The 24,209-nt window shown below is 43.6% G+C and overlaps 1 long non-coding RNA gene across 1 annotated transcript in view; it reads left to right on the top strand.

Annotated features, from left to right (window-relative positions):
- Positions 1-24,209, top strand: part of LOC103657804 — a 278,292-nt gene that overhangs the window by 230,102 nt on the left and 23,981 nt on the right. The window contains exon 7 of the long non-coding RNA XR_566955.2: positions 3,667-3,802. This is a non-coding gene — a long non-coding RNA (uncharacterized LOC103657804). The remainder of the gene's footprint in view (positions 1-3,666; positions 3,803-24,209) is intronic.

Raw genomic sequence — 24,209 nt, 5'->3', positions numbered from 1 at the left:
GGGAGTAGGAGCTCAGAAAGGGTGGCTTTCAGATAGTGAGTTATATCCTCACCCTCATTCTGTGATTCCCCTGGGTAACCAGTGCCTGACCCTCCACTAACTTTTTTCCATTCTGAGTTTCCTCTTTCCACTCCAGTCTGACAAACACCTTGCCATTGTGGGTACTCACTGATTTTCTTTCTTTCTCTGAGGATTTTATTTCTTCCTGATGTGAGGCAGGTGCCTCGCAAGGTCACGAACTTCTACTTAAATCCTTAGAATACATTTTAATATACTTCTTGGAAGACCTTATGATTTCAGGTTTTTGTTACTTCTAATTTTTCTTATTTAATCTCAGGTCTTTACTATGTTCTAGGGGGCGGGGAGGATTGGAGGAACTAAATTAGAGGCATATAGAATCCCTGATCAGAAGGGGGACCTGGAAACTCTTCCATAGAAAACCCCCCAGGCCATCTGAGTGCATCTCCACCTGTCCCAAAAGTTAAAGGAGCGATGTTCAGTATCCACACGGCCCAAAGCTTTCAGGCAGGAACCTCTTTTAAACAGACCACAGGAAATTATTATTCCACAATATCTGCACAGACATGCCATGCTCTCATCTAGCTACAGAAGCTGCTACTCTCTAGTTAGACTTTTGAAAATTTAGGAGTCAGATTCTGAAAAAGCATGCTTTCAAAATCCATTGGAACGATGTCCGTGAGAGATCTGTATCATGACGGATCAGGCGTTAGCAATGATGCGAGGTATAGTAAAAATGTACAAGGCAGGATTCATTCATTCACTTATGTACTCATTCACTCATTCATGTGATAAATGCTCATCAGGATCCTACTCTATGGCAGGCATTGGGACTTAGTGGTGAAATCAACCTAGTCTGGGGGGAGGAGTCCAGCCACATCTGATGGAGGAGACAGAGGGGCGCTTGGATGGCTCAGTTTGTTGAGCATCTGACTCTTGATCTCGGCTCATGTCTTGATCTCAGGGTCATGAGTTTAAGCTCCTCATTGAACTCCACGCCCAGTGTGGAGCCTACTTAAAAACCAGGCAAACCAAACAAATGGAGGAGACATGTAACACAATGCACTGTTTCTCCTTCTCTCTTTACTTTTCAACCATCTGCATTAATGCTTATAAACGAAATGGGGAATCACTTCTGGTTTGCAGTTTATCAATAATCAGTAGAGATACCTTCCACACGGGCAATACGGCTGGAGGCTATGTGGTGAATATGTACTGTGGTTCTTTTATAAATATGCTTCTGTTCATCACCGTCTCTTGAGAAGGGAATAGTTTCACACCCACTGGAAATCTGTATCTGAGGAATTTTGCTAATAAGATAACCAAACGGCAGATCACTGTCAAACAGTTTCCCCACATGGGATCAGAGAAACTGAAGGCTTCCAAGGGTACAGGCAGAATCTTGGCTTGTAGATCCATCCAATATGTCAGCTTGTTTGAGAGCAAAGGACGATTGTTTTCCTTTCCCCTAAAGGGTTACGAAAGGGAGAAAAATCATGAGCATTTAAGCAAGAAGTGTTCGAAATTAGTTACAGATACTTTAGGGGCTTAACAGATAGTCGGGGAATTCTTAATTACGTGTCACAATCTCTTGACTTCTCTATTTGATTCAGCAAATCCATACTTAGCCACTGCCTGTTATTGGCCTTGCACAGTATTTGGCATAGAATGGGTCCTAAATGAAAAAAAAATTTTTAAATGAGTCACTGTGACAGATCCTGGAGATATGGGATAGTGCCAGCAGCCTTAAGAAGATCATAATTTAAGTGGAAGACCATTGTGTGACCAGCTAACTGTAGTGCAATAATGGCCAATGTTTACTGAGCTTTTACTATATCCCAGGCACCAAATACTTTATGCATATTATCTCTTAAACTCTTATGACAACCCTATGAAGTAGGCGCTGGTGTCTTCTCTGGTTAAGGATGAGGACGCAGATTCGGACAGAGGTCCACCAAGCTGGGATGGAGGTGGGATCTGAACCCAACTGTGTGACCCCTCCCAGATCTGCTGCCCTCCCAGATCTGAGGGAGGTCTCTAGAAAGCAGGATAGGGAAGGGCGCTGGTTCTTCGGGAGAAAGATTTGGAAAATGTTCCCAGAGAGAGTGTTCATTCACTTGGCATCTTGAAGGTTTCTAGAGGGGGTGAGCTGGCTGATTCAGCATGCCGTTCCTGAAGATGAGAAGTACAGGAAACTGAACACCATATCACATCATTTTGCTTCTAGTGTGGTTTTGACCTGGTGACTCCATCCTGGCAACAGCAAGCTCATCCATCTCACTGGGCTGCCTCAGTCCCTGGCTCAGGAGGAGAACTTGGCTCCCCTTCCAGCTCCCCCTGCTCATTCGGAATCAGACTTTCCTCCCTCTCTGGACATTGGGGTGCTCCCCACTCTGGACCTCCTTATCCCCATTTCTATTGTTACTTCCTCCCAGGCACTGCTAACTTGGGCTGAGCTACCCACTTCTGTTACTGACACACCCATCCTAGGAAACATACCTCGTCCTCGAGGCTTTCTTTCATAATCCATCCAACCTTCACCCCACAGTCCCAGAGATGTGGGGCTGGTTCAGTGGCTCCAGCAGCTCCAGACTCCATGGCCCTTTCATTCCCCTCTATCACAAAGACCAATCCACTTGAGGCATGTGGCAAACGGGTGAAGTGCTGCTCTTGAACTGGATGAGAGGGACCCCATTCTGGTTCTCCTCTGGCCGTACCCCTGTCCTCTACACATCACTTCAAGAATTGTGATGCTAAAGGAGCATATGTATCAGGAGATGGTATCCTCCTGCATTGTGCTCTTCTCACCAGAATCCTGCAATTTCCCATTCAGACAGCCCCATGCCCACTTTCAGGGCCTGTTCTGGAATCTTGTTGCACCTGTCTTCCAGAGGGTGGGCTATGCTGGTATGTGCCTTCCTGGGCCCGAGGGCTGCCTGAGGGGAGGTGGGGACAGGCTCAAGCATGCAGGCTAGGGTATCCATAGGCTCAAACATGAGTCGTCGTGCTACAGATCAGAGCTGAGTGTGGGGAACGGGCTGAGTCGATTCTCCCCTGAGCGCACAATGAGTGTGAGAGCTTTGAATAATCAGGACCTGGCCTTCTAAGTTGTTAAGAAGTTCTATTTATCAGGGAAGGTGGCTAGAACATATTTTATGTAGGTTTTCATTTTGTAACTATTTACTCATGGTATATGGGCCTCCAGTCTTATTCTCGCCCTAGGGCTTGTTAAAGTCAGAGATGGGCTGGAGGGCTGCACTCTTATCTTTCATTGACTCAATCAAACCTAGTCATTTTATTTTCTACCAGGGAAAGGTGCTTCATGATGTATGTCTTGCCAACACAAGGATGCGAGTGCAGGGCGCAGCCACAAGTTGCCAGATGGCACCAAGACACCAACTGTTACCTAATGGTGAATTACACCATTTAAAACCAGAGAATGCTGAATGGTTTCTCTGTGGCCCTATGGCAGCTCATGGGACAAGGAGAAGATTCACTGCCCTGTGTAAACAGAAAGGGCCGCTGGTCAAGGGAGCAGGGAAATCTGCCTCTCAAAGAGCACCCCCTCCCACGTTACATCACAAATCCCTTCTGTATAAAGTAATCTCCTGCCCACCTTATCTGTGCTTTTGCTTTCTGTGGTTTCAGTTACCTGCGGTCAACTGCTGTCCGGCTGTAGATGATCCTCCTTTGACTTATGGTCAGAGAAAGTCATTAGTAGCCCAACGCTATGCCTACCTCACTCACCTCGCTTTGTCTCGTCATCCCTACAAGAAGAAGAAGGGTGAGTACAAGACAATAAGATATTTTGAGAGAGAGGGACCACATTCACATAACTTTTATTACCGTATATCGTTATAATGGTTCTATTTTAACTGTTGTTAATCTCTTACTATACCTAATTTATGAATTAAACTTTATCATATGTACGTGTGTATAGAAAAAACATAGTATATACTGGGTTGATACCATCCACAGTTTCAGGCATCCATGGAGGGGTGGTCTTAGAACATACCCCCTGCAGATAAGGGGGGACCACATACCAGCCAATATAGTAAGCTAAGCAGTTTCATACATAATTAATATGAATCATGTTCTATGAAATATTTTCGGGTAGCATATCACTCTTATTTCTTCACTCAACCTCTTAGAAATAACCCACATATAGGTCAGATGGTCTTTTTAAAAATTTTTAAATTTTTTAAAAAAGATTTTATTTATTTGTCAGAGAGAGAGAGCACAAAAACGGGAAGTGGCAGGCAGAGGGAGAGGGAGAATCAGGCTCCCTATTGGGCAAGGAGCCTGATGCAGGACTCGATCCCAGGACCCCGGGATCATGACCTGAACCAAAGGCAGCTGCTTAACAGACTGAGCCACCCACCCAGGCATCCCTAGGTCAGATACTCTTATCACATTGCTTTAGTTAAGAGATATTAGTGTATTAGTTATACACTGCTGTGTAACAAATTACCCCCAAACTTTAGTGGCTTCAAACAACAGCACTTATTATCTGACAGTTTCTGTAGGTCAGGAGTCTGAGTGTGGCTTCGTTGGGTCCTCTGGCTAAGGGTCTCTCACAAAGCCATAATCAAGTTGTGGCAAGGGTTACATCTCAAGGCTCAAGTGCAGGGCGATCCCCTTCCAAGCTCACTCACATGGCTGCTGGCAGGATGTGTTTCTTGTTGGCTGCTGAACTACGATTGCCTTCAGTTTCTGTCACATGAGTGCCTCTCCATAGTGTAGCTGACAACATGGCAACTTGCTTCATTGGAGCAAGAAGAGAAAAAAGCTAGACAGAGAAAGTGTGAGTGAGACAGAAGTCGTGGTGTTTTGTAACCTTATCTTGGAAGTGTCTGTGGTATATGGAATTCTAAGATGTTCCCCTGGTGTATACGTCTTACATAATTCCAGGACTGTGAGTAGGATGGGAGAGCACTCCCAAGACTGTGTTACATTATATGGTCAAAAGGAGTCTGCAAATGTAAGTAGGGTCTCAAATTAGTAGACTTCAAGATAAGGAGGTTATCCAGGTAGAACTGACCTAACCACATGAGTCCTTGAGAAAGCTAGCTACCACATATATAATTAATAAGTCTGGGTCTCAAGATCAGAGATGAAGCAAGTTAGAGATTCAAAGCATGAGAAGGATTAGACACACTGTTACTGATTTGAAAATGGAAGGGGGGGCGCCTGGGTGGCTCAGTCGTTAAGCGTCTGCCTTCAGCTCAGGGCGTGATCCCAGAGTCCTGGGATCAAGTCCCACATCAGGCTCCTCCACTGGGAGCCTGCTTCCTCCTCTCCCACTCCCCCTGCTTGTGTTCCCTCTCTCGCTGGCTGTCTCTCTCTCTGTCAAATAAATAAATAAAATCTTTAAAAAAAAAGAAAAGAAAAGAAAATGGAAGGGGCCACGTGGCAAAGGATACAGGTGGCCCCTGGCAGCTGAAAGCATCATGCAGATGATGGCCAGCAAGGGAACAGGAACCTCAGTTCTACAAACACAAGGAACCAAATTCTGCCAACAGCAAGAATGGACTTGGAAGTAGATGTTCCCAAGTCTGTAGACAAGGACTCAGCCTGACCAACACCTTGATTTCAGAGTTGTGACACTTTGAGCAGAAAGCCCTGCAAAACTATTCCCAGACTCTTGGCTCATAGAAAGAATAAGATAATACATTTATGTGGTTATGAGCTGCTGTGTTTGTAGTACTTTGTTATGCGGTGTTATAAACTGAATCCTGTCTCCCTTCACCCCTAAATCTGCATGTTGAAGCCCTACCCCCTAATGTGACCATATTTGGAGATAGGGCCAAAAAAAGCAGGAAATTAAAGTTAAATGAGGTCATAAGAGTGGGGCCCTGATCTGATAGAATTAGCGTCCTTAAGAGAAGAGACACAGCGGGCTTCCTTGCTCTCTCAGTGTGCACTTGCCAAGAAAACATCACGTGAGGCCACAGCCAGGAGGTGGCCATCTCCAAGCCAGGAAGAGACCTCTCACCAGAAACCAAATTGTCTGGAACCTTGATCTTGGACTTCTAGGCTCCAGACTGTGAGAAAATAACTTTCTGTTGTTTAAGTCACTCATCTGTGGTATATCGTTATGTAGCCTGAACAGACTAACACATGTAGTGATAGAAAACTGAGAGAGTGGCATCCCCTCACGTTTGCTGTATTCTGTTCATGAAAAGTAAGTCACCAGATCCAGTCTGCTCCTAAGGGGAAAGGTTACACAGGGCATGGCACATGGAGATGGGATCATTGGGGCCACCCCAAAAGTCTACCTATCACAGATACATTTAGCAAAAATGTCATTTAACATGTATGTATGCCAAACATGAGGTGAACCATTCATGGACACTGAGAATTTGGGGATAATTCCAGTCTTCAAAACCATCCACTCCTCATACAATCGTGGCATTATTCTAGTCCCCAAGTGACCATGGGAAAGCTTGGGGCAACTTGCTTCTTTGTTCAGCTGGGTGGCAATATGGCACAGTGGTGCTTGGCACATGGTGGGTTCAGGTCCTAACTCTGCCCCTTCTTGGGTGTGTGACTTGAACAGATTGCTTATCTATTCTGAGCCTTTATTTTCTCACATGTAAAATGGGCATAAGGAGAACACTTCACCCAGAGCATCACTAAGAGGATTAAGTATGCTCATGCATGCAAGGTCACAGCCCAGCACTAGTATACCATAAATGCTTCGTAAACGTTATCTACATTAGAGAACAAAATTCAACTGAGTGAATTTTAAAGATCCTATTGGCTTTATTCAGCAATTCACGAATCCGGCAGCATGCAATCTGGCCGATAGAAAGGAGTTCCAAAGAGCCATACAAGGCAAGAGCTTTTATAGGCAGAAGGGGGAAGGAGCAAGGAAGTTGTACCAGGCAAAAAACACATTGGTTATTCGGAGGTCACTGTCCTTGGAGGGGGTGCCAGGGTTTTGTCAAGCAGATGACCTAATGAATGTTTATCAGACGAGTCCTGATTGGCTGCTTTAAGATTCCATTTCTGTGAGAGCCAAAACTGTAAGTAAGTTAAGTCTCTTTTTGGTAATACGGGGCTTAGCATTGGCGACTCCATTTGGGGCCTGTTGTCTTTTCTTTAACATCTATTCTTATCATCAATACCAGGAAGGTTTCCCGCACAGCCTAGCATGCCACAGGCAAGTGATAATATCCACTCTTCGTGGGAGTAAACCACCCACCTCATTCACGTATTTTATTTCATTCCTCTTCATGGCCTACCCTACGAGTTAGATATTTATTATCCTTAGCTTACAAATAACAAAACTTACTGAACCCTGTGGAGACTGAAGGATTTGTATCTGAGCACTGAAGTCAGGATTCAGACCCAGGGTCCCCAACTCTGAGTCCCATTGCTTCCCACCCCACCCAGCTGCCTTTGCCAGGGGCCTGGGGTCCAGGTGGCTCAGGACGTCACTACCACCTGGACTCCAGGTCACCTGTAAGAGCTCATTTTCTCTACATGGAGAGCCCAGGATTGCCAGGTCACCTGGACAACCGAAATTATTTAAAGTTTTATCATCCCTCCCACTCCCTTTTTAATTTGCAGCACCTTAGAATGAAAAGCCAGGCTTGCTGTAAGGGCCCCACACAATTCTCTGGGAGAGCAGGGAAGAGGTTGGAAGGGTGGGTTTGAAGCCAGATTCTCTGGCCTCCCCCAGCCCAGCCTGCGTTCCATCACCCACAGCTCTGGGACTGTGCGCCTCTGAAGTGGAATCACAGGGGCGGGGAAGGCTGGGTGTGGACTCCCAGCCCCCATCAATGTCGCTGGGCCTCTGGGGGCACTGTAGAGATGTAGTCCATTAAGGAATTACCTCGGTGCTAATGCTTTCCACAGAGAAGTGCTATTCTGCTGGGACCTCCTGAGGGTAGCTGAAAGTGTTTCATTTCTATTCATTCTATTCTCTGGATTCCTCGATTTAATGAGGTCTTTACTTTTGCCTTTAAAGAGTGCTCTCACCCCTGTGGAGTCTAGCTGTGGGCTGGAATTTGAATACTGTGGGGAACAGGGAAAGAACAGGAGGAGAGGGACCAGAAGGTTAACCCCACACACACTGAGAAGGAGCTGGCTGTCTCTGAATCCCCATCTCTGGCCAGCCTCACGACCGCCCTTCCTGAAATTCCAAATTTGGTGTTTCTGAGACCTCCCACCTACTGGTTTAACCTGCCCCAGTTCCAGATCAGACTTCCTCAGGGGCACAGAGTTTATTAATAGTCTCCACCCCCGGACCAGTGGGGATCGGGATGAATTCAGTCTCAGAAAATAGAGCCAATACAATAGCTGGGCCTCTAGCTGCTTCCCCCATCACTGCTCCTCCCCAGGCTCTGTCGCTGGCAATCACACACCACTCATGGACTCAGAGTGACAGGACATCCTTGGATGCCCACATAGTGCAGAAAGTAACATTTCCGGGATATGGAGCTCTACTCAATGTTTAGTCCATTCAAGAGACTGGGCTTCCAGCTGGACTAGCCAGTCATCACCCTCCCAGTGACCCTGCTTGGTGCTCTAGACCCACGTTTTGCCTCAAGCTCAACCCCAGCATCACTGTCAAGAGCCCTGGTTACTCTTGCTACTCGTCAGCCATGATGAACAAATCTCCGCCTTTATATAACCACAACCTGTCAGATTCCTAAATATTCTGGTGACTGGAGCTCTTGTTACCTTGACATAAGTGGTTGTTTACCCACCCTTTACAGATGCCTCCAGGAGTTAGGGTTGAAAGAGTCCTACACTCTTAGACCCTCTGTAGTCTCTGTATCTCCAGTATAACCAATACATTTCTTTCAGTCTGTAGTAGATTGAAATGGAAGGGAACTGACACCAACTTCTGGAACAACCCAATGCAATAAACCATTGCCGCAAACTGTCTTGCTGTAGATTGCTGGTAATTGGACACCAGGCATCAGACCCAGGGTTCCAGGCAAACTCTTCAGCCCACATAGTCTGAAAGGCAGCACTTCTGGCATATAGGGCCCCATCCAATGTTTATTTCATTCAAGAAACCGGGTCTGGACTTGACTGGTCATGTGGCAGTACTCCTAGCAATCCTAATTAAAGCCATAGACTCAGCTTGAGCCTCAAGCTCAGCACCCCCCCCGCCAACTGTCTGGAGCCCTCAGACACACTTAGCGCCTCCCAAAACTGTCAACGGGGGTGCCTGGGTGGCTCAGTCAGTTGAGCCTCTGACTCTTGGTTTCAGCTCAGGTCGTGATCTTGAGATCCTGGGATTGAGCCCGTGTTAGGCTCTGCGCTCAGCAGGGAGTCTGCTTCTCTGCCTCTCTCTCCCTCTCCCTCTTTTCCTCCCCCCGCGCCCCCCCCACTCTTTCTTACATAAAAATAAATGAATCTTAAAAAAAAAAAAACCTCAGTCAACGAGGAGGAGAAGGAAACTAGTATCAGGTATAGTGGAAGGCTGAGGCACTATGGTGAAATTCACAAGAGAGTGACACATTCAGACTTGGGCTAGCCTATTCGCTGATGCTCCAAGTCAGGCAGGCGCGGGCAATGGAGTTACTATAGGGCAGTGCCTTCTAATATCCCTTACCCTCTTCTGAGGCTGAGCATGGTCCTTCACTCTGACTGCACATTAGACTCACCAAGGGAGCTTTTGAAATTTCAGAGGCCGGTTTCCACACTCAGAGATTATGACTTAATTGGTCTGGGGTCATTCCTGGGCGTTAGCACTTTTGAGGAACTCCCCAGGTAATTCCAGGAGGCAAGGACCGATGGTAAGGAAGAACTTCTGGCCTAAAGACATTAGGATTTGGAGACCACGAGGTTGAGAGCTCTGGCTCTGGAGGCTGGAAACAAAGACAAACCTAATCACAGAGACTGGGCCTTAGATAAACTTAGTGATTTCTTCCCAGTCCACCAGTTGCAGTCTATTCCAGATCTTTCTCCCCACCAGCTGATAAAGCTGAGGTTCCTAGTGGACCTTTAGGAGAGAGCCATCGTGAGTTTGGGTTAAGGGACTGGACTGAACTGAGTTTAGAAGTAAAGGACCCCACTGACCATACCTAGATGAGTCAGGGGCTGACATTTTGGCAACATCACTCTTCCCAGTAAAATTACATCCTTAATATTATTGTCTGACATAAAATCCTTCCAGGAGTCTCTAAATTGTTACAGTAAGAGGAGGCTACGGACCTGGGATTTGGAGAAGATCAAATGAGCCATTTAAGAGCCCTCCTTTTTGAGTGGAATGGGCCCAGTACATTCTTTGGACAAAGTTAACCAGGAAAGGAAACCGTCTGAAAGCAAACCCTGCGAATGATGGCCATGCGCAGAGAGGGGATTGCGCCTGGAATGTGATGTCGGAGGCAAGAGATGCTAATGGCTAAACAACGATGAATTAGCTGGCAGAGTTGAGCAACTATTGGGTTTGCCACTGACTGTATCCAAGTTAGAGCTCTTCAGGGACATGCAATGGCTGTCAGTCCTCGGAATAAATCTGTCTGAGGCTGCCGGTGCCTTTGGCTGCTTTTGGTGAGCAGATGTCACCGACTGCAGCTCAGTCTCATTTCCATACAAGTAGCCCATACCTTGCCCCCGGCAACCTTTGCGCAAGAGCCTTCATTTCCCCCAGAATGTCCAGTGCAGGAGCCTTCACTTCCCCAGAGTGCCCAGCACAGTGGTTCCAGGTGAGAATGGATGTAAGCTTCAGGGATGGCTCCTAGAACTGCCTTCTGGAGAGGGAATACATAAACCTCCTCATCAATCCTACAGGTTTCTCATAGCTGACATGTGGTCCCTTGCAATTCTGCTTTTTTTCTGGGACAGTATAAAGAATCTTATATTCAGTCATATAAAATATTGATCAAGTGTCTACTTTGAGTAGACTTTTTTTTTTTCAGGCACCGAGGAAGGAACAGGAACAAGAAGCATAACAGACAGGCTTCTGCCCTCAGAGTGCTTCTAGTTTAGTGGAGACAGAAAATAAGCAGGTATTCCAATAAATAAATAAAATTCAGTAAGCATCAAAGCTGTGAGGAAAATTATACAGGGTGACCTGAGTACCAAGAGGTCTGCACAAGCAATAATAGAAACCACAGGGAAATTGGAATTCATCAAAATTGAAAACTTTTTGCTGTCGTGGAAGTGATGCAGTAAAAAAGACAAATAGCACCCCTCCCCACCTTTTTTAAGAAAAAGGGGCAAGGACATGAATAGCTATTTCTCCAAAGCAAATATGCAAATGGCCAATAAGCACAGGAAGAGTGGTTCAGCATCGTCAGCCATCCATTGGACCCAGTTCAAAACCACAGTGAGATACCACTTCTCACCCACTAGGATGGCTATAATAAAAGACAGATGATAAGTAGGCAAGGATGTAGTGAAACTGGAGCCCTCATACGCTGTTGGTAAGAATGTAAAATGATACAGTGAATGAAATAGTCTGGCAGTTACCCAAAAGTTAAATATAGAGTTGTCGTATGACCCAGAAGGTCCTCTCATGTAGTAAGTTCAAAAGAAATGAAAACAAATGTCCACACAAATACTTGTATGTGGATGTTCATAGCAGCATTATTCACAGTAAGTCAAAAAGTGGAAGCAAACCAGGAGTTCATCAACTGACGAATGAATAAGCACAATGCGGTGTATCATACAGTGGAATGTAAGTTGGTAATAAAAAGCAGTGAAGTGCGGACACATGCTACAACATGGATGAACCCCACAAACACGTAAGAGAATGCTCACAAAAGGATACATGTTGCCTGACACCATTTATGCGAAACGGCCCAAAGAGATGAATGTGCTGAGATAGAAAGTAGATTATCAGTTGCCTGGGGATTGTAGAAGGAGGTGGAGCAGGGCAGGTGGCTACTAAAGGGTACAGAGTTTTTTGGGGGGAGGAGGGATAAAAATGTTCTAAAATTGTGGTGAGGGTCCCACAATTTTGTGAATATACTAATGACCGTTGAACTGTATACTTTAGGTAAATTGTATGGCATGTGACTTATAGCTCAATAAAGATCTTATGGAAAGGGGGAGGAGGAGGAAGCAGAAGCAGCTGCCACCAGCCACAGAAGGATTAGGGATTTGGAGGAAGCTTTCTGTGCAGAGAAAAAACCTCTAGCTTTTCTGTTCCATATTTTATGGTATAATAAAAGAACATGGGTTTCAGACCAGGCATATCCAAGTTTGAATACTATTCCCACCATTTATCATGACTAGCTTCTTTAAAAAAATTTTAAGCTTCCTTTTTTGAAAAAGTACTGTGTATTAGATTTTTGGGCTAATGGATTTACATGCATTGATGTAATTTCATCCTTGTAAATACCTTGGATGGAGGCAATACTACCTCCCTGTCGTGGGAAAGTGAAACTCAGATTAGCTTTAACCACCACACTATGCTGAAGGAACAACCTGAGATGAGCACATCACCTCTTTGGCTATCATGCCTCTCATTTATGGAATGGAGATAATAGTTCCCATATGCTGGTCCCGTAGATTGAGAAGCCATGTGTCCCTAGCCCTGTGCCTAGAATTAATTCAAAAGTTCTCTAAAGTTTTTATAGTTAAAAAGATTTATATGATTATTTATATGAATGTTTTATTTCCACATTAGATTGTGAGTATTTCATGTTAAAGAGCAATGATTTACAGGTCTCTTAAAAATTTAACCTCACAGGGGAGCCTGGGTGGCTCATTTGGTTAAATGTCCGACTCTGATCTCAGCTCAGGTCTTGATCTCAGGGTCTTGAGTTTAAGCCCTGTGTTGGGCTCCAGAGCCTACTTAAAAAAAAAAATTAAACCTCGTGCTACGCAAAACTGTGTTTGGCACATGTAGTCGGTTAAATAATGGCTCCTCTCCCAAAAGATACGTCCAAGTCCTAATATCCAGGCCCTGTGAGTGTGACTTTATTTAGGAAAAGGGTGTTTCCCTACTCCACAAATGGCAAGTATCATTAAGTTAAAGACCTTGAGATGAGCTCATTCCGGGTTACCCACGTGGGACATAATCCAATGACAAGTGTCTCTATTAAAGAGGGGGGCACTCAGGTGGCTCAGTCGGTTAAATGTCTGACTCCTGATCTCAGCTCAGGTCATGATCTTAGTGTTGTGAGATTGAGCCCCATGTTGGGCTCCGCACTCAATATGGAGTCTGTTTGAGATTCTCTCCCTCTCTCCCTACCCCCCATGCACTTGCTCTCTCTCTCTCTCTAAAATAAATAAATAAATAGAATTGTTAAAAAATAAATCAATACAGGCAGAAGAGGAGAAGATGCAGACCCCGAGTCAAAGACCATGGGAAAACAAAAGCCAAGGCTGATGTTATGCATTCACAATCCAAGCAATACTTGGAGCCACCAGAAACTGGAAGAGGCAAGGAAGGCTCATTCCCTAAGCTTAGCTGATTTTCATCTGTAAGTGGACCTTCATAATTGTGCTTCTGAATCCCTGCTCCTACTCTTCAGTAGGACCAACAGAGAATTATTAAGGAGCGTCCAGCTCAAGTTCAGCATGGGAGCAGATACCCTAGCCAACCACAACCGCTATTTCAGTGGGGATGAGAGAAGGACCCATGCATCCCCCCAAAGCCTCTACCAGGCTGCCCCAAGACACCTGGCTTTCTCCCTTGACTACATGGCATTGATGAGTAATGTTTCCTCTGAGTCTCAGTTTCTTCATCTGCAAACTGGCGTTGGTAGTTCTTAGTCCTCAGACTGGAAGAGAGCTCATTAAGAAAGATGACTTTCACAAGCCTGACTCCACAAACGGCAGGAAATAGATTTAAGTCAGCAGAGTTGGAATAGCAGGTTCCATATGCGGCTCAGAAAGAGAGGAAGCAGAAGTCAGTGGCACTGAGGAGACCAGTAGTTTCTCATGATACACTTTTCCTTTTCCCATGGCTGGGAGGGAGGCTTCCTCTTGCAGGGGAGGCCAGTCCCCAGACAACAGACCATCACGTACTCCATCCTGTGAGCCACTACCCTCCACCATTCTCCCTGTTGGGCAAATGTTCAGAAAGCTTGACAAGCCTACACAGAGTTTCTGGGGAAGAGGCTTCTTCTTATTACTCTATGCTTTATTTTTATTTTTAATTTTCTTATCCATTTCCTGCCCCAGGAAAGGGAGAATCCTCATGTACGCTATGGTACTAAACTCTTGCCATAGGACAATACGTAAAGAATAGAATGTATCGTTCCTCAGTTTCTCTCAGGATGAGCTGGGATAAACACAACTATTTGTTTATAATCCTTTGGACTTACATTTGGAGATACTGGCTCATCTAAGGTGTATTCCATAGATTTAGTATCCCCAATTAATGCATCAGGAAATTGAGAGTCGGGGATGTTGTGGTTTGTGCCACATCCCGTCGCTTCTGAGTGCAGGACTGGTACTCAACAGCATGACATCTGTGGAAAGGGGAACCATGATCATCATTGCGTTAGACTTTGTCTCTGGCTTTTACCTATAATTTTATAGATTAGGGGCTTAATCTTATATCTTCCCAGAGATTTCGCCTTGGGGTGTTTTATAAGGGAACTTGGACGGTGAGAACCAAGGGTGAGCATCCATTTCAATTTGGAGATTCCATTTCAAACGTCTGTGGGGCTCTACAAGAATAGACTTATACTACACTGTCGGTTTCAGGTCTATTTGCACTCACCATTTTATCTCTGGCACTTAGATCTTTTTTCTACAATATTACAGCTGCCTCCTTTCCAGCACAATCATTTCCTGTCTCTTCTACGCCCAGGGAACCACATAAACAAGGAAAGACGGAGGGAAGCACACGCAGTCTGTGCTTTCTCAAAGTTTAAGTGAACTCTCCCCTAGCCGAAAACCTCAGCCCTCCACACAGGCCCACCTCTCCCCCTTGCATGGCTCTGCTGAAGAAGGGTTTGTCTGGGAAAGGCCCCTGATTCCATGTCTGTTTGGTGACAGCTGTCCAAACGCAAGAGGTGTTATGCATTTGGAGAATGAAGTTATTTGGCTGAATTGATGGTGTGTGACCATGAGTGGCAGATGTCTGTTTTTGTGCTGGGCACAACACCCTCACGTCCCTTGGTTTCCAAAGCAGACATGCTGGAGAAAGAGGAATTTGAAGCCAGCACCATTTCTTCTTTGCAGGAAAGATGAGCATTGTTCTGAGTGTGCAAAATCTTGTCTCTCCATCCCTAAAGCTAGTCCCCATTTTCTGTCTTTTCTGAAAGCCTTCCTGGTTTTTCTCCTTGACCTCTTCACCTTTGGGAGTCCAGAGGGCTAGTAGGCACTGAAGGATCCCCCTTGCACAGAGAAGAAGGCACATCTCGTCAGGGTCTTTCATGTTGAGTCTGCCTGAAGTGGAAGTTTCCCTTCAGAGCTGCTGTATCTTCCTTGGTCTGATACAGGCAGAATGGGCTGTCCAGTGGGTTCGTCTGGATGCAGTTGTATACACAAGGGACAGGGGCTAATGGAATCAAATGTCATTAAAATCTTACCATCAGGGCACATGCTCCACTCTCAGCACATCTTTCCAACGAGCTGGGTTATAATATATGGCCAATACTGTTGCCTCCAGAGTTTTTCTCTCTCTTATAATGCCCCAAACTCACATCTTGAAGTTTACATATTCCGACCAATGAGACGAAAATGCACAAACATGCTTAGGCGAGAAGGGAGGGAAGTGTGCTGGAGAAGGTCAGAGATGCCCAGAGTAAGCTTGCTGCTTCAGCTTCATAGAAGCATAAGGAAGGAGAGAGAGCCATAAACACAGTGATGTATGACTTTCATTGTGTATGACCTTTGCTCATTAGAAAACATGACGCAGTCAATGTCCTTGACTTTAACCATACAACATTTGCATTTCTCTCTTCTGAGGAAGAATGAGTCTGGAGGTAAGAGAAGTGGCTGTCTGTCCCCACTACCCTACCTGACCAAGCACTTTAGTCTTACACTTGGTCCCCTTTTCCAGGTCCTTACTGACATTGTCAAAGGGATATAAAAAGAGAAGAAAAATCTGCTTTAGCAACAGATCTAGAGGAGAGTGCCATCCATGGACAAGATAGTTAGGGAATTTCTTCTAGATAGAGTACCAAAGGAATCAAAGTGAATGGGCACAAGAAAAGCCAGTTGAACTCTCCTTCCTAAAATTATAGTAGAAAATACATAGAAGAGATCTTGCAAAACTCAATCATCAACAGCTGGTTTGTGAGGGCACTGACGGGGGGCTGGAAAGCATGGGAGAAACACCGAACTCTGAATCTTTTTCCATTGCTTTCGAACTTTGCAGAGAGTGAGCAGAGATACACACCAGGAAAAAGGCCAGCGGTTACCACATTGTGTGCCTGGGATGGAGACAGGCCAAACAGAAGTCAAATTCTAGGTGATGGCTAGGGTGGGAAGTTGCAGAGAAATCAGTATGGTGGATGAATGATTGGACGACACAACTCTTCATGTGTCTTCTTAACCTGAGAATATGTGATTGAATGAATTAAACCTAAGTTAGTTCACTCTATATTCAAGTTCTAGACGCTGGTGCTCTAGGGATTTTGATCGGCTGCTCCAAGGGAATGATATGGATATATACCAGAAATAAGCTTCCCGAAAGAGTGAGGGATTAGTATCTGTTATAATCCAACAAATTACACATAGCTGAGCACACACTATATACTAGGTCAGGAAACTCTAAAGATAAAGAATAGATCATCACATTTTAGAAGGACTCAAAGTCAGGTAGGGAAGAAAGACACTTAATCTCAGGTCCAGTGTTATTAAATGCTATACTAGACCATTGCTTAAAGTGCTTAGAAATATAGATGAAGAGTAATTAATCTGCCTTAAGGAAAGATACAGAGAAAAAATGATTTTTTAACTGGACCTTGAGTATTAACTCATGGTATTAACTGGTCAGGCAATTGTGAGAAGAAAGCAAATAATCTGCTCTGGTTAGAACACGGGGTGAGGGAAGAGAATGGTCAGTCATTGACATGGAAAGGTTGAATGCAACCATGTTTGGATGCCATGTCAAAGAATTTGTACTTCATTCTGCAGGAATTGGGAAGCCATTAAATCCATTTCTTAGAAACATCGTTCTGGCAACAGAAACATCTTTCCAGTAATAGAGTCCAAATGGTTTGAAAAGTTTAAGCAAGATGGTAGAGTGAGTGCATCAGAGATCTCTACCCTCCAAACCAAACACATAGAAATGAGTGATAGAATGCTTTGAAAATTAAAAAAAATATATATAGACGTACAACCAATAAGCAAACAACAACAACAGCAGCAATAACAAGAATCTCTTCCTCCCTAAACCTTTCCAAAAGACTTCCATGGACCGAAAGTACAGAGGAAGCCCACAGTATTAAGCGGAGGCCATGCCATTCACCTCGAAAGAGACAGGAATATACCTTCCTATAGGAAATGGGGAGTTGATTGTTGGCCCATGGTGGGAGTGAGGATCCTGTCTCCCTGCCCCAGACCAGGGGCTGGCATTGTGTGCCTGACCCAGGCAAATCAGCATAACAGAAGGGGGAAGCGTGTGGCCTTTAGAGCCAGTCTTCATGGGGTTCCCAACGATGGGACCTTAGACAAGTTACTTATCCTTTCTGTGCCTCAGTTTCCCATCTTTTTTTTTTAAGTTTCTCCATCTTTAAAATGGAGATATTGATAGCATCTTCTTTATAATTCCTTTATGGAGATTAAATGCATTAAATATGTAAATTGTTTACACCTTACTGGAACATAGTAAGTGCTTAGTAAGTGTTGGCCATTATCAGGGAAAAAGCTAGGAAAGCTCCACCAGCCTGTCCAGGGTTGTGTCAAGAAACAATTTGCCTTTGGTGGAGGGAAGAGGTGGAGGAACTGGGGCTATACTACATACTGTTGGTGGTATATCCATTCTGGTTCCCTGTGATCACCATCCAAGATTTCAAAGATCTCAAAAGACACTCAAAATGAATAGGAATGGAACTCCAGAACTTATCCATCTTGCATAATCAAAATTTTGTACCCATTACCAACATCTCCCTATTTAATGTACAGTGATGTGACTAACAGTACTGTATTGTATACTTAAAATTTGCTAGGAGGGTAGATCTTAAGTGTTCTCAGCACACACACACACACACACACACACACACACAGAAAATGAAAAGAAAGAAAAGAAAAAGAAAAAGACAACTATGTAAGATGATGGGTATGTTGACTGTGGTGATTATTTCACAACGTATACATATATCAAAGCAACAAGTTGTGCATCTTAAAGATATATATTTTTTAATTTGTCAGTTATTCTTCGATAGAACTGGAAAAGAAGCTAATAAGAATAATAATTATTAACCATTCTCTATTCCATGCAGAGCTAATGAAGATTAACGGGTACTTGCATGTTCTGTGCTTTGAGATTCTTACAGCAAAAATGTTATATGATCCTAAAGCAGAGATTTTTAATCATTTTTTGTGCTATGGGCCCCACAGAACCTGTAAACTCATTCTCAAAATAACATTTTTAAAGACATAAAATAAAATATACAAGGGAAACTATAGTGAAATACAGTTATCAAGATACAAAAAGAAATCCATCTGTAGTATGGTAATATATGTGCTTTTAATTAACACATTAAATAAAAATGATCGAACAGTGGGCCTACTAACTACCTTAATTTCAAAGTGAGGAAGAGCATAAAAAATATGTTTATACACCTGCAACAACAGTAAAATGATATGAAAACATCTGTGATTTTTATTAGTGATAAAGGCAGGGATACAAGTAAGAATCATATTCAGAATTTAAATATTCACCTTTAGCTTAAGAATCAAGTCCCACATAAGGTTTTCATGAAATTGTTTCCAGTGTGGACCCAACAGATTCTCTGCATCTGATGGCGGTTGGGGATGTCCCATAAGTATGTGAGTACCTGGCACAGAGAAGGTGATCAGTAAATATTTACCAATGAGTGAATGAAACTGATCTAGCAGAGAAGAGAGCAAAGGAAAGTACTCTCTCCCACCCATGCATTCCCTATTTGTCCTCCTCCTTATTCCTTTTCACCCCCACTTGTACATATATGGATTCACTGCACAAATATTCAAGCATTTATTGGGCAGCTACTCCATGAATGACATCACAGGATCTGTGGATGACACCAAGATGAATGAATGGAGACGTGCACCTGGTCCTAAAAGAGGATATAACCTGGGATGATATGATGGGAACCCAGAAAAACCTCACTTGTTTTCAGCATGTGACTATTTTTTTATCGATTGCCTCTTTTTTCCTTGAGAGATTCTATAAAACCTGGGAAGCCATCAAGGCGAATTTCAAAGTTGGCAATAATGAAAGAGCAGCCAGGTTGCAGTATCTGAAAAAGAAACCTGTCACACACAGGGCTTGCTCAAACCACGCAATTTGCAAAGCTGACTTTGGAAGAAGTAGGTCAGTTTGCAGAGTGAGCTGCCGTAATTCTGCAAACAGCTGCCTGAGCTGGAACCTACGTTTGCTAGGGGGAAAAAATCACAGATGGGACCTCTTTAAAATATTCCATAGAGTGGTGCTTGCTATTGAAATTTTTGAAGATTGTCTTACAAGATGTTTCCATACTGACTTAGGGAGAAATTAGGTCATTTCGCCCACAACATTTGATAATATCAGAGTGGGTGTGCAAAGTTCCTTCTCGATGTTACCGCTAGACTTTCAGTAGACCCTTCTCTGCTGTTGGTTGAAGGAAGCTGCTCTGAAGTATGGATATGGTACTGGTTGGTTGTAGGAGAGACCTTTGCTCCTGTCACAGTAGTTGGCTGGCCTGTCAAGTTCATGTCCACGACAGAGCAGATAATCATTCCTACTTTCCATTTTCCTGGTAGGGAAGTCCAGGATGTAGACTCAGCGTTGACAAACTATGGCCCGTGGGCCAACTGCCTGTTTTTACCATGGGCTGACTTAATTCAAAATTACCTCTCCTTTTTTCATCTTAAACCTTATAAAGATGCCAGAGGGGATTAAAGTCTGCTCCGTTGAAAAAGTTTTTTATGTTGTTGAAGGTACGGGTGAAATAAGAAAGGTCCATAAATAACTATAACACAAAGATCAAAGTTGTAAGAGAGAGACAGAGAAAAATACTTTGGGAGCTCAGTGTGGGAAAAACTACTTTAGACTTAGGGAACAGAAAAAGCTTTACAGAAAAAAAGAGGTATTTAATCCAGGCTTTGAAGCATGAATAGAATCTGAACAAGAATCTTATGAAAGGGATCAGAATCACAGATCCCATACAACTGTGAGGACCTCTGAAAATCACCCATTGTCTTGGCTCTTCCATGTTCGCCTATCTATGCATCCAACAAAGATTTGTTAATTTTCTGCCAAGTCACAGGCACAGGATTATAGAGATCCAAGTAGAGTGATCTAACCCTTTTCCTCTCTCTTCTCTCAATTTCCAAGGTCTTGCCTAAAATGACACAAAAAGTATACAAAGACATCTCTGAGGGCAAGTAGGGAAGATAGCTTGCATATGCTACAAACTTCAAGGGACTTATCCTAGAGTTAGAGAAGTAGGACTACATTAAAACAAGTGTGGTGGTTAATTTTATGTGTCAACTTTACTGAGCTAAGTGATGTCTAGATTGCTGGTAAAACATTATTTCTGGGTGTGTCTGTCACGGTATCTCTAGAGGAGATTAACATTTGAATCAGTAAACTGAGCAGAGAAGATCCACCCTTACCAATGTGGGTGGGCATCATTCAATCTGTTGAGGGTCCAAATATGGCAAAAAGGCAGAGGAAGGGTAAATTCTTTCTCTCTCTTCTTGAACTGGGACATCCATCTTCTCCTGCCCTTGGCCATTTGAGCTCCTTGTTCTCAGACCTTCAGACCCTGGACTTACACCAGCTGACCCCCCTTCTCAGGCCTTTGGGCTCTGACTGAATTACACTCCCAGCTTTCTTGGTTCTCCAGCTTGCAGATGGTGTATCGTGGAGCTTCTCAGCCTTCATAATCGTGTGAGCCAATTCCCATAATAAATCTCCTCTTATATCTCCCTATGTATCCTATTGGTTCTGTTTCTCTAGAGAACCTGCCTAATATAGGAAGGCAGAGAAGGCCACAAAAGATGTGGAAATTTAGAAGAACACTATGCTGCTCTTCAAATGTGGAGAGATGATGTCTAGGGGAAAAGATAAGTCATGGTATGCAGGGGAATTACTACACATGAATTTCATTCATCAGTCAAGAGGCAGTGGCTTTCATGGTCAAAAGTGGTAACATCCAACAGGAAGCTGGAAAACAAGCCTTCTCCATGACATGGTATGCTTTCCCCTGATTGAGTGGCCAGTATCACTGGAAAGGTCAGTAGAGCCATAGTATCTACTTGAAGCAGAGGTCAAGTTTCATAGGATATAAAATAAAGATAATTGGTGCCTAGCTTGGTAGCTTTACCAAATACAAAGAAAAAACGAGGCAGAGAGCTCCTATAAGCACCTGGATTCCTATCCAGTCCAATCCAGTTCATAGAGTCCGTTAGATCTGTAACTGATAATGAAAAAAATTAATGGTATGCAAGCATCCAGAAGGACAGTAAAGAAGTTATGGAGATTCCCTCACACTGTCTTTCACAAATATTAGGCAAGAAGTACCTTAAATCAAGGATAAAAAATAAGATAAAGAAACAACTTGAGTCCCATGGAAAGAAGTTTCAACATAAAAGAGGAAAGAAAATACAGGGTCACCTGGGTGGTTCAGTTGATTAAGTGATTTTGGCTCAGGTCATGATCTCAGGGTCGTGGGATCGAGGCCTGTGTTGGGCTCTATGGTGGTCATGCAACTACTTAAGATTCTCTCTGTCTCCCTCTCCCTTTGCCCCTACCCCCCCTTTCCCTGTCTCTCTAAAAAAATGGGAGGGGGCAGAAAATATAGATTCAGAAGAAGATATTTTAGAAAAAAAATAGAAGTTTCAAAACATTTGAGATGACATGTATTTTCTACTCTCTATGAAGTCAAAATAGAAATATAGGATGATATCACAGTAGTCTATGATGAAAAGTTGTAGTGTGAGATAAAGGGAAGATATAAAGAAACCAATAATGCAGAATTTTAAATTACATTAGAAAACTAAATTAGTGGTATGTGACTCATAATCTTGGGAAGCTCTAGAATGCAGAATCCAAGAAAAGGCAATGAAAACAATGAGAGAGAATTTTACAGCTTATGTCTAGAGGAAAGAGAAAGAGATTCATGATATTAGTTGTTGAGAGAAAACTAAGGGAATAAATGTTATATAATAATCAAAACCAAAATTGAATACAGCATTCCTAAACTGAAGAAAGAACCAAACCAATCAGTGTACAGAGTTCAGCTAGTTGTGGGCAAATTTTACAGAAATAAATGAACTCTGAACTATCTTCATACTTCATTTAAGAATGAAGAAAGAATTCTAGGAGTGTAAAGTTTATATAAAAATGGTTACCTACAAAGGCAGGTCATTGGCTTGGCAGGACATTTTTTTTTAATGTGTCCCTCATTTTACCTTTCCTTTCCTCTTTCTTAAAGAAGAAGACATCTGTCTAGGCTCAGAAGTTCATAAAAGTACTGCATACGGGTGCCTGGGTGGCTCAGTCAGTTAAGCGGCTGCCTTTGGCTCAGGTCATGATCCTGGGGTCCTGGGGTCCTGGGATCCAGCCCCGAGTTGGACTCCCTGCTCAGTAGGGACTCTGCTTCTCATTCTCCCTTTGCCCCTCCCTCCTGCTAATGCTCTCTCTCTGTCTCTCAAATTACTTGCTTACTTAATTAATTATTTAAAATACCACATAAAAACTTTTTTTTCTGTGTTAACTCTTGTGGTATCTAAATCCCATCTATCCATCCAACAAATATTTATTGAGCACCTAGTTGGTTTCAAGTAGTGTTCTAGACTCTGCAGATATATCTGCAAACAAAAGGGACCAAGGACAATAACAAATATTATATATTGTGTGTGATAAGTGATATGCAAGAAAAAAAAAGCAGACTGAAAGAACAGAGAGTGGAGGAGGGGACAAAGAGCTCTTCTCTAAGAAGTTGACCTTTGCACAGGAACCCAAATGAATCGAAGAAACAATCCAGAGAGATACCTTGGGGTAGAAGGAAGTATAAGTGCAAATGACTTAAACTAGAAATGTGCTTGTCTGGGGCATTTGTAGAAGAGCAAGAGACCAGTTTGGCTGAAGCAGAGTGAGAGAGGGGAGAGGGCTTAGGGTAGGAGCTCAGACACACTTGTAGGTAGAGGTTAGACCATGAGGGCTGTGAGACAATGTAAGGAGATTGAATTTTATTTCATTTTATTTTTTTAAAGGTTTATTTATTTATTTGAGAGAGAGAGAGCGAGTGAGCAAGCAGGGGGAAGGGGCAGAGGGAGAGGGAGAGAGAACTCAAGCAGACTCCTTGCTGAACACATAGCCTGACCTGGGGTTTGATCTCACTATGAGATCCTGGGGTTTGATCTCACTATGAGATCATGACCTGAACAAAAATCACGAGTCAGACGCTTAACCAACTGAGACACCCAGGTACCAGGAGATTGAATTTTATAGCGAGATGGGGACCAACTGTAGCATTTTGAGCAGAGGAGTGGCATAAGCTGACCAGCTTTTTAAAGGAGTCTCAGTGGCTGCTATGTGAAAGATATAGGAGTCAGGCAAGGGGAGCAACAAGGAGACCATTAGGGAGCCATTGCAATGGTCCAGGAGGGAGATAATGGTGGGTGGGAGCTGATAAGATCTTCCCAAACCTCCATGTAAAGTCAGAGTACAGAGCTTCTTCTCTCAAATCCTCAGTTTCTGTTCAGCTCCTTCCTTATGAACCACTATCCTCTAAAGCAACATCTTCCTCCTATCTCCACTGCCAGGTTCCACACATCTCTGAACTGAAATTCTACCTATAAAGCAATGGTTGCTGTCGAGTGTTGCTATTAGATGCTTACTATCTTCACTCCTGGAGCTTTTTTTATGGAGGGAACACCCCCACAAATTCAACCCACCCCAATTCTCCTCTCAGATTTGCCCACTCTATCTGAATGTGGAAATGTGTTGGGCAGCCCTTAAAGGGTGGTTGACCAGTTGTCTAATTGTTACAGCCACCTGTCTCTGAGCCAGGGGAGATGGTGGGCTGATAAAAAGTAATTTTACTTTTTTCTGGTGTTCTTGCTTTCATGAATCAACAGGAATAGAAATCCAAGCAGTTCTTATGTTTTGTTAGTTCAGGTCC

This window comes from Ursus maritimus, unplaced genomic scaffold, assembly GCF_017311325.1.
Source record: "Ursus maritimus isolate PB19 unplaced genomic scaffold, ASM1731132v1 scaffold_2, whole genome shotgun sequence".
In the NCBI taxonomy this organism is placed as follows: Eukaryota; Metazoa; Chordata; class Mammalia; order Carnivora; family Ursidae; genus Ursus; species Ursus maritimus.
Note: the sequence above shows the minus strand (reverse complement) of the source record. Positions and strands in the feature narration are given on the sequence as shown.